Genomic DNA, 10,366 nt, shown 5'->3' with positions numbered 1-10,366 from the left:
AATAATTATTACAATAAAAAACAAAACAAAATCCTTTTCTAAAGAATCTTATGATAATCATTCAAACCTTAATGGTCATTTGTATTGATATAAAACTCAAATTTGTATTGATAATAATAATAATAGAAATAATATTATTACTATTGAATACCCTCATTGTTTGTAAATAGTTAAACAATAGCAAGAAAATTAAAAAAAAAAAAAAATAAATACTAAAAAATGAATTGTTGACAACTTAATGAAATAATAAAGCAATTGTTGAACTTGTGCAATATTCCTCCTAACATAATTTATTATTATATTAAAAATTTAAGAAGTACACTACTAATTGATCTGAACCAATCCTCTTTTTTAAGTTTAACTTAAATCAAAATCCTATTGTAAATTTTTATTAATTATACATATATACATATTTATTGTATTTATAAAAAAATATTTATTATCAATAATTATTTCATAAAAAAACAACAACTATCAAAATTAATTTAATAAAATTTGCAAATTTAAAAATACATCGATTTATTTATTTATTTTGGAATAAGAATATGGTAGCAATATCATTATTAAAAAAAATTGCAATATTTTTTAAGACTTTGAACGAAGAATGACAACATTTTTTGTCAAATTCTAGCAAGTTTACCATCGTCGAGTTTTTCTGATATTTTAGGTATTTTTATATACTAATAACATATATTTACAGTGAACTCAAATATGTATTTAGCTGTATTTAATATAATTTAGCTGAAATTGTTTGTCAGTGAGATTGATAAACTCAACCTGTCGTTCAGTACTGGTTGTCCCATACATTTGGCTGTTTTTTTACTAGATTAGGGTACAGGGCTGTTTTTACAAAGAATTGGATTTTACAAATCAAAAGATGGCGTTACTATGTGTTTAGTGTTGCCAAAAACATAAATCTAATGCATATACCTTTGCGCCTAAAAGTATGCGCTATTAAGTATACTAATCATACACAGTTCAAGACTATACATTTTTTTATTATTTATTCATTAAAAATAGCAATTAAATAGCTTATATAGCTTCATAACCCCGAGAGCATGTTTCCACCATATTAAGGTTCATCTGTTTCGAAATTTCGTTTTTTTCTGTTATTTACATTAAAAAATCATTATTATCGGTGTTGCATTGAAAAAGTTATATAAAATAATTTATTCATTAAAATATTACAATAATAAAATATGGACTTTGAGAAACCTGTTATCCAATTTTCGGCATGGCTAAATTACGCATTTTAGGGGTTAAACCAATTCAAGATTAAAGCCATGTATTCTATTATGTTAAACCACTCAAAACTGAATTTTTACAAATTAATCGGTATTTAGAGTACATGTATATAGGAATGTAGGAAAACCTTGAAAAATGTTGTTCTTAAGGACGGCATCAATAAAAATACCATAATTATAAATATTTTTTAATAATTTTAAATTCTAAAGTGCTCTTCTATATCTTCTTTACAATTGCGGAATGTACATAATTATAATGTAGTTACAAGTCTTTTAAAATCGTTATATCCACCATTTTTTCTTAAGAAACATGAATGCTTAACAAAATGCTAAATTTTGGCTGAATATGTGTACTTAGCTAGATGAAATTTAACACAGAGATTCGTTGTAATATTATTGAAAATTATTCAATGTATTTTTCATATATGGTCGTAGGAATTTTTAATTATTTGAAGTTATATACAACAGATGCCGACTATTGGTACATGTCGACATTAGGAGCACTTACCCTACATACAAAATAAAATGGAGTTTTAGAATAATCTAATGCTAGTATTTCGACATTAGTTAACAACTTCCAGACGAATCGCCTTTACTATTTTGGAGTGTGAAAGTGAAGCTTTCACATACAAATTCACCATTACGAGGACATTTGGGAAACTTCTTAGCCACAAAAAGGGCGGTATAATCAGAAAGAAGTTAAGTGTTTTGGAAACTCCCATCTCTGTCATGAACACATATTAAAATTAGTTTCGATCTGGCAACTCCTTCATATATAACATGTGTTCAAAAAAGACGCATCCGCAATTTTTTTACAATGGAAATATTTGAAATGCGTGCCGTCATTAAATATTTACATAAAAAAGTATGTAAGGTAAGTAAGTAAGGTTATGGCAACGGTTTTTGGAACTTCAAAGGTATTTTATTGATTGACTATCTATAAATTCAGAGTACTATTGCAAACTTTTGGACCAATTACTACTTCTTCTTAGATTTGGGAAGAAGCATTTTACCTCAAATGAAGATGCAATTACAGTTGTAAACCACTATTTTCAAGACCTTGAGGAAAACTATTTTCATAAAGGGATAGAATTGGTACAAAAATTTGGACTAAGAGTATTGAAGTTCTAGGAGATTATATTGAAGAATGAAAAACTAACTATTCTCTTTCCTTGATAGGCTAAGAAGTTTCCGAGCCGTCCTCGTGTAGTTACATAAAACTAACTTATATTTTGAGAAAACACAAATTTATTTATGGAATATTTTTCCAAAATAATTTTTGTGATAAATTATTTTCAAAATCACTGGTAGTTAGCTGTTTCATCGGTGTACGGTATTTGTACCTTGTGATTTTCATGTTTTTTGCAGTAAGTCAAAATAGAAAACACACATGTCATTGTAATAAAATACATTTAAAAGCCTAATTAAGCATCGAAATATATGTAGAAACAAAAACATAACGGTACAAATAAATTTCAGAGTTCATTTGTTTTTACTATAGAGTTGCTTTAGTCCAGGCACTAATTGGCAATAATAATAATTTTGTCCAAGCAATAATTTGAGACAAATTGAATTTTGCATTTATGCTTTTGTTTTTTAAAAGTGAATAAAGTACCCGATCCAAAACCAGAAAAACCAAGTTTACAATTTTAGTTGCTTTGGTTTTAGCCATCAAACTTGTTTTTAACTAACATTTTTCAATAAAGGCAGCCATTAAAATTTTTTGTAATTTTATCACCTGGTCAAAATTCGGATTTGTGGCTAAATCGGGATTATTATATTAGTTAAAATTACCTCTCCGAAAATTAAAATTTGCAAAATTTTATTAAGAGACCTATAGTCCCTTGTTTTTTTGTGCATTAATAGGATGAAAATATATTCAAATTGGTAAAATAAAAATGTTTAAATCTAAATCGATTAACAACAAATGTAAACATGTATGTAATGATGTAAACGAATTGTGAAATTACTTCATCAAATAGTGAACATGTTTGCATCAGTTTAGATATCATAGGATTTTGACAACCGCCCCACACTCATGTAAATTATTTGTCAAAATGTGTTTGTTTGTCAACACACATATCTGAAAAATTTCATTAAAATCTGTACGTTGTGTGTTCATCAGTTGTTCCACAATGTTGGAATGGAAATGAACACATTCTTCTAACACGTTTAGACATCATCATGAAACAACAACACGAAGTATATACAACATTTAGATCTGCAACAGATGCAAGAGCAAATATATTGCCTCTTTTATTATTTAATATTTTTGAGGACACAATATTGGCCAAACATAGATTTTTATATTTGTATACATGGAGAAAAACAAAGGGGGAGAGAGAGAATTTCTAAGGTCATGTTGGTTTGTTCTGTGTTTGCATTCTCGAGGTTATAATAAGTATACTTTTTTGGATATAATATAATTAATTGATTGTGTCCTTTTTCCTAGTCTCTGACCGCCCGGAACAATCTCTGAGCGTCAGGATCATTCTCTGACCCTCCTGATCAATATTTGATTAATCATAGAATATTTTACACCAACTTTAAAATTAAATTGTTTCCGTGTCTCCAATTCCCATCCAGTATCATATATGACATTCACATCTATATTTGTCGGTCATTGTGTGCACAATATATAGGTAATGTATGTACATTGTGTATACCTTCAAATATGTATGTATGTATTAGCTTAGTTCATTTGCATATTCTGCCAAGGGAAATGTGAAAAATAAAGTTTCTTAATTAACCGGAAATTTGGTTGGATTTAAAAATAAATGCTAAAGGAAATTATTATTTAATTAGTAGACTTACAACACACAAAAATGTATGCTCTGCATTTGATGCCGAATTATGTAAATACACACACACACAAACATTTGAACAAATATTGCAAACAACATTTTAATTATTATTTAAATAAAAATTACAAAATTTCAAGATACACATGAATTGAATTGAACTTTGAATATTATGTTAAAGAAATTTTCTTGTAAAATAGGGTTGATTTTAAATCCGATTATTAGCAGAAATTGCAAATCTGGTTAGTAACAGGATGGAAACGAATATTCAGGAGGATAAAATACTGTGCATTTTAAAGCATGGTGCATATATGCGAATGTACAGGTAGATATGTTCGGTTCGGAAGTCGAGAGATTTTAGATCTAAATATGTACAGGGTTTTTTAAATTTAAAATCTTTAAATATCAAGTGAAGCGAATGGAGTATCTGGTTGGGTCTAAAAATAACCAAATCGTAAAATTATTATTAATAATGGAACCTATCTAGCACGAATACCCAGACCCAGATCAAACCTAACTAAAAATATGAGTCTCAGTCTTACTGTTTAGGATAACTAAACACTAAGACTGACTTTCATAACTTTATACAAAAATCTTGAGTATATTTTAAAGCCAACAACATTTTGACTATCTCTCCCCTTTTCAAAATTTGTCTCCAATATTTTAATTTGCCTCGATTCATTCATTGTTCATTCTTTCATTTCGCAATAAGTGAGACACTTCAGACCTTTATATTGCCACTTAACATATCAACAGGGTAATCTGCAGCCATATTTATGCATTCCGAATAAGAAAAAGGTCGAAATGGTGTAATGGCCTGAACGGCAGGTGGATGTTGTCATGAATTTTAATCATGTGCCAAAAAGGTGTCTACTGATTATCCTAGAGACATTTTTTATTTGCAGCAGCAGCACAACAAAATGACTTTGCTAATTTGACAAAGAGAGAAAAAAATACGCACAAACATACACACACAAAAATAGAAAAAAAAAATCGAAGCAGGTCAGGAACCGTAACTTACTATTTTATGGCATGCCTAGGAACTGAGGTGGAAAGTTTTTATTTTTGCTAACACGTGTGACCATTACAAAATGAAATGGCAAAAAAAAAAAAAGAATCGATCATTGATGTCATTTCAATTCCATTGGGATATTTTGCTAATGTGTTTGGCAAAATTGTTTCATTTTCGATATTTTATTTTCCCAATGGACTGGAAGTGATTTCATTTCAATGTGTATTAGACGACAACCAACATTGGCCATAGCTGATTATTGTTGTTGTTGTAGTGTAGTTGTCAATAGATAGTAGGATAACTAATGCGATATTTGTAAAGTACTGCTTTTTAGATTTGCATTCATATGAAATAAGTTTTGCAAGCATGTGGTTGTTGTTGCTGTTTCAGTTTGGAAAATACCACCCAACAGCAGACCTTTTTCATGTCACAGTTGACCACAGTAAACAATTAAGCCAGTTGTATGTATGCATATGTAGAATGTGATATTAGGGGTTTGAAAAAGATTCAGGATTTTGGATTTTTTAAAGAATATTTCAATAAGGACTATCCGACAAAAAGGCGTGGATTTTTTAAAGAATATTTCAATAAGGACTATCCGACAAAGAGGCGTGGATTTTTTAAAGAATATTTCAATAAGGACTATCCGACAAAGAGGCGTGGATTTTTTAAAGAATATTTCAATAAGGACGACTATCCAACAAAGAGGCGTGGATTTTTTAAAGAATATTTTAATAAGGACTATCCGACAAAGAGGCGTGGATTTTAAAAGAAAATTTCAATAAGGACGACTATCCAACAAAGAGGCGTGGATTTTTTAAAGAATATTTTAATAAGGACTATCCGACAAAGAGGCGTGGATTTTTTAAAGAATATTTTAATAAGGACTATCCGACAAAGAGGCGTGGATTTTAAAAGAAAATTTCAATAAGGACTATCTGCCAAAGAGGCGTGGATTTTTTAAAAAATATTTCAATAAGGACTATCCGACAAAGAGGTGTTAATTTTTTAAAGAATATTGCAATAAGGAATATCCGACAAAGAGACGTGGATTTTTTAAAAAATATTTCAATAAGGACTATAAGCTAAATATTTTACGGACGTAATATTAATGCCACATCTATTTTAAATATTGGACTCCTGCCTCCTTATTGAGCCTCCACAACATAAACATACAATTACAACAAAAATTTCCACAATGTTAACATGTTTTGCAGAAATGATGTGGCTTTATATAGCAGTCAATGCACAATGGGGTTTTTTTACGTTTATTTTGGCATAAACTCTAATTTTAAAGCTATTGAATTGAAATTTGGTTTATATACATTTTTTATGCTCCCAAGATGATCTACCAATTTTCATATGATTTGGGACACTATCGCATATAGCTGCCATATAGGCGATCTGGCCGATTTGTCCCTGCTTTTTTGTTTATAAAGCTATTGAAGTGAAATTTGGTTTATATACATTTTTATGCTCCCAAGATGACCTATAAATTTTCATATGACTTGGGGCACTATTTCATATAGCTGCCATATAGCCGATTTGTCCCGACTTTTCTGTTTATAAAGCTATTGAAGTGAAATTTGGTTTATATACATTTTTTAAGCTCCCAAGATGACCTATAAAATTTCATATGATTTGGTGCACTATTTCATATGGCTGCCATATAGCCGATCTGGCCGATTTGCCCCAACGTTTTTGTTTATGAAGCTATTAAAGTGAAATTTGGTTTGTATAAATTTTTTATGCTTCCAATATGACCTACCAATTTTCATATGATTTGGGGCACTATTTCATATAACTGCATATAGCAAAAAGTTTGTTCCTTACTTCGGCTATATTTACATTACTGACTGCTTTATTCAAAACAAAGGCCATGTCTCTGTCGTTGGATATTTTGGCTGAAACCGTAGCAGCATGAACTACCAACGGCGTTGCATGTTTATTTTGTGAAGCAACTTCGAAAGCTAATTTCCTTTTTAGCCTAGGTCCAGCATCTTCATAATATAATTTTGGGCGACCTATTTTGTTTAGGGAAACATACTGCACATCCATTACTATAATTATACTTTTGCTAAGCCCTTTTGAATATATAGTTTTAAATCGCTCTAATTTACGGTTGAACTTTGGCAAATACTTTTTTATGTAATTAACAAAATTTTAAACTTGTTTCGATATCAAACGCAGATCAATTTATGAAGATCAATTTAAACTGATATTATTGATATTCTGTAACACATATTTCACAAGTGCATCTTCTGAGCGATTGTTGCTGCTTATTTTTTTAATTTTGTCAAATTACAAGCACTCGAACTTAGCTGATTTTTACCGCCAGTTATACCAAAACAATGCGACTTTCAAACTGCTGACATTTAAAGCTCGCCAGCAAAAAAGGGTTGCACCCGCATTGGTATAAATGTTTTTTTTTTCTAATATGGGTATCTACATTTAGGAAATCAGCTACATTTCAAAATGTGAACCAGTAAGGAAAGTAGTAAAGTCGGACGGGGCCGACTATATGATACCCTTCACCACTATGGGTATATTAAACCGGACTATTAACATAAAATTGGATGAAAAAAAAATATGTGATATTTATCTAAATGTGAATCTACCTAGATCTATTCATAAAGTATGTCAATCGACTTCAAACAAATATAAATAGAAAACGAAACTACGTAATTCTATGCTCAATTTTGTACGTTGCTCAAAATTTGATGTCAATCTGACTAACATGAGGAGTTTGATGCCCAATTTACTTGAAATTGGGCGAAAATATATATGGAAGATCTATCCAAATATTAAGCGATTTCAAACAAACCTGTCACAGGTTAGGTTATACTAAATTCAGAACTTTACTATCAGCCTATTGGTTCCTAGGTGCGTCAATTACTTAAAATCAATCTATAATAAAAGGGAGCTATATCTAAATCTGGACCGATTTTCACGAAACAAGGCAGACATCACTTTAAGCTCAATTTAGTACGTTATGCCAAATTTCGTGCAAATCGAAGGATATATAGGGACTATGGTGCACCATTTACATGAAATCGGACGAAACTTTATATGGAAGCTATATCCAAATCTGGACCGATTTTCTTGAAACTGGGCAGACATAATTCTAGGCTCAATCCAGTACGTTTTGCCAAATTTCGTGCAAATCGAAAGCTATATAGGGATTTTGGGGCATCATTTACATGAAATCGGACGAAACTATATATGGGAGCTATATCTAAATCTGGACCGATTTTCTCGAAACTTGGCAGACATCACTCTAGGCTTAATTCAGTACGTTATGCTAAATTTCGTGCAAATCAAGAGATATATAAGGACTTTGGGGCACCATTTACATGAAATCGGACGAAACTATATATGGGATCTATATCTAAATCTGGACCGATTTTCTCGAAACTTGGCAGACATCACTCTAGGCTTAATTCAGTACGTTATGCTAAATTTCGTGCAAATCAAGAGATATATAAGGACTTTGGGGCACCATTTACATGAAATCGGACGAAACTATATACGAGACCTATATCTAAATCTGGACCGATTTTCTCGAAACTTGGCAAACATCACTCTAGGCTTATTTCAGTACGTTATGCCAAATTTCGTGCAAATCGAAAGATATATAGGGACTTTGGGGCACCATTTACATGAAATCGGACGAAACTATATATGGGAGCTATATCTAAATCTGGACCGATTTTCTCGAAACTGGGCAGAGATAATTCTAGGCTCAATCCAGTACGTTTTGCCAAATTTCGTGCAAATCGAAAGCTATATAGGGACTTTGAGGCATCATTTACATGAAATCGGACGAAACTATATATGGGAGCTATATCTAAATCTGAACCGATTTTCTTGAAACTTGGCAGACATCACTCTAGGCTTAATTCAGTACGTTATGCTAAATTTCGTGCAAATCAAGAGATATATAGGGACTTTGGGGCACCATTTACATGAAATCGGACGAAACTATATATGGGAGCTATATCTAAATCTGGACCGATTTTCACGAAACTTGGCAGACATCATTCTAGAATTAAATGATTAGGCTGTACCAAATTTCGTGCAAATCGAAATATATATAGGGACCGTTTACATTAAATCGGTTAAATATATATATATGGGAGCTATATCTAAATCTGAACCGATTTTTCCCAATTTCAATAGGGTTCGTCCTTGGGCCGAATAAGTGACCTGTGCCAAATTTCATCCAATTCGGATAATAAATGCGACCTGTACTTTGCTCACAAAAATACATGGACAGACGGACGGACATGCATAAATCGACTTAGAAAGTGATTCTATGCATATTCTCAAAAGGAACCATGGGTCTATCTCGTTTCCTTTTGCCTGTTACAAACATATGCACAAAGACATAATACCCTGTACCACAGTGTGGTGAAGGGTATAAAAAAATGACTATGCCAAAAAATCATATTTTTTATCCATAGTGCAATGGCTTTTTTGCGCCTTGGTAAAGGCGAACAAGGTGGTTTACATTATTCGCTACATTTTACAATTTCTAAAATAAAAAAGTATGTGGGTGTGTGCGTAATTAAAATGAAATAAAAGCTAGGATACAATTACTAATTTCCTGCAATTTATTTAACAGCTCGAAACAATAAAAACCGTACACATAACTTAAAAGAGAATATCGTATCTTATGAAAAATTCCTTGGACCAGCATTTATCTTCATTTCCTTATTAATGCCAACCACTTACTTAGATTATGGTCACTTTGTAGCCAATCGGACCTTTTGGAGGATTTTGTAGAAAGAGGGAATGATGGAAAAGGGAACACATTTCATGACCTGCTTTTTATCGTTTCAAGCATATTGTTACTGAATACTTGTTGTCTCCCCGAATGACATAAACATGAGCATGCAATCATGGCTAACTTCTTTCTTTGACTTTGAGAGGGAAATCGGATAGCTTGGCAGACAGACAGACTATAACATCTGGGTACAATGAAGCAGTAGAATAGAATAAAAAACACCAACATAAGTGACTTTGAAAAATTGCAGCAAATCAAATTAAGGCCACCTCCATGCACAATAACTAAGAACGTTAGCTATGAAGAAAAATCGGAAGCTTTTATTGTGTATGTCATAGACGACGAGATGATGATGGAGGAGCAGAAGCCAAGAATACCACACACAAAAACAAAAGTAACCACCAAACCTCAGAACAAAATAACAACAACGACATCCACATCTACAGGACAAACAATGCGGTTTGTTTTCATTTCTGGCAAAAATACTCAACCATATACCCACTCCTCCCTTACCAGTTAACAA

At 31.5% G+C, this 10,366-nt stretch overlaps 1 protein-coding gene across 3 annotated transcripts in view; it reads right to left on the bottom strand.

Moving 5' to 3' along the window:
• LOC133337840 (small ribosomal subunit protein eS21) overlaps positions 1 to 10,366 on the bottom strand; it is a 378,405-nt gene that overhangs the window by 25,338 nt on the left and 342,701 nt on the right. The gene's annotated exons all lie outside the window — the stretch shown is intronic.

This window comes from Musca vetustissima, unplaced genomic scaffold (assembly GCF_032173495.1).
Source record: "Musca vetustissima isolate MV318-11 ecotype Yass unplaced genomic scaffold, APGP_CSIRO_Mvet_v1 utg320, whole genome shotgun sequence".
NCBI lineage: Eukaryota > Metazoa > Arthropoda > Insecta > Diptera > Muscidae > Musca > Musca vetustissima.
The sequence above is the reverse complement of the archived record's forward strand: the minus strand, read 5'-3'. Positions and strand labels throughout refer to the sequence as shown.